This window comes from Rhincodon typus, chromosome 6 (assembly GCF_021869965.1).
Source record: "Rhincodon typus isolate 14 chromosome 6, sRhiTyp1.1, whole genome shotgun sequence".
NCBI classification, from domain to species: domain Eukaryota; kingdom Metazoa; phylum Chordata; class Chondrichthyes; order Orectolobiformes; family Rhincodontidae; genus Rhincodon; species Rhincodon typus.
In genome coordinates, this window is record NC_063337.1 from 134,844 (window position 1) to 136,197 (window position 1,354).

Here is a 1,354-nt window from a genome sequence, read left to right on the forward strand (position 1 = left end):
ACTGTCGGAGGGTCGGTGCTGAGGGGGCGCCGCACTGTCGGAGGGTCCATCTTGTGTGTTAGAAGAGGTGCAGGGACATTGACCCTGGTTTCTGACCAATATTTATCCTTCAGTCAACATCAGAAAAACAAACTGTTATACTTTTACATCATGGCTGTGAGATCTTGCTGTGCACGCTTCATCTGCTGTGGTTTCCATGTCCCAGTCAAGTTCCTTGCATCACAAAAGGAACTACACAAATGCAACTTTGTGCTTCTTTGGGTTGCATTGGGAGGTTGGGGTCTGTAGCTTCACTGGGCTGGAGTCAGGGCAATTGGGATGAATAAGGGGGACACGCCATGCGCAGGCAGATGAGAGACAGTGGGGTGGGCAGAGCAAGTGAAGGGGGTAGGTGGGTGATGGCAATGGTGAGTAGGCAGGTGCCAGGTTACTGTGAGTGACGGAGCAGACAGGGGCTAAGCAGGTGTCCGAATGTGGGAATGGATCAAACTGGTGTAGTCTGGCTCTGACAGCACAAACAGGTTTTAGGCCAAGTCAGAACTCTATTGCAGGGGCATCAGGTGGAAAAGGAAGAAGCTCCTGATCTTTCCTCCACCCCCTCCCAAAGCTTCCTGCATGCACTGCAGACTTACCTCCTTCTGGCAGGTGCCGAGGCTCCGATAGCAGCTGTACTGCTCGCTACATCGTACTCTCATCAATTCAAGGCCTTTCTTTTCCCCGAGAACTCTCTCTCTCTCACTCTCTGTCTCTGTTTCACACACACAGTCCCTGGCCTCACACCAACACACACGCACAAAGCCACGTCACCAGGCAGGACTCTCAGCTTTACAGCAGGAGGAGGAGGAGGAGAACATTTCTCCACTGACATCAATAAAGCAGCCAAACCGAGCTCACAATCTCCTGTGACAAAGGAATGTTAATCACTACATGGAGTGTAGTATTGATCCTTCCAGGGAAATCTCGGAGAACACCCCATCCCCGTACAGCAAGGTTATTGAGATCCCACCCCTATGACACAGCAAGATCCCCGAGACACCCCCCACACAGCAAGATCCCCGAGACACCCCCCACACACTGCAAGATCCCAGAGACAACCCCTACACACAGCAAGATCCCATAGACAACCCCTACACACAGCAAGATCCCCGAGACACCCCCCACACACTGCAAGATCCCAGAGACAACCCCTACACACAGCAAGATCCCATAGACAACCCCTACACACAGCAAGATCCCCGAGACACCCCCCACACAGCAAGATCCCCGAGACACCCCCCACACACTGCAAGATCCCAGAGACACCCCCTACACACAGCAAGATCCCAGAGACAACCCCACACACACAGCAAGATCC

At 53.0% G+C, this 1,354-nt stretch overlaps 1 protein-coding gene across 9 annotated transcripts in view; it reads right to left on the reverse strand.

The window, feature by feature from the left end:
• Positions 1 to 1,354, reverse strand: part of LOC109925438 (arfaptin-2-like) — a 36,789-nt gene that overhangs the window by 21,768 nt on the left and 13,667 nt on the right. The window contains exon 1 of one of the 9 annotated variants that reach the window (XM_048597811.1): positions 633 to 803. The exons of 6 other annotated variants lie outside the window; for them this stretch is intronic. The gene's annotated coding sequence lies outside the window, so the exon portion shown is untranslated. Of the gene's footprint in view, positions 1 to 632; positions 804 to 1,354 lie in introns of those variants that run through there. 2 more of the 9 variants (XM_048597807.1, XM_048597813.1) reach the window with 2 other exon arrangements.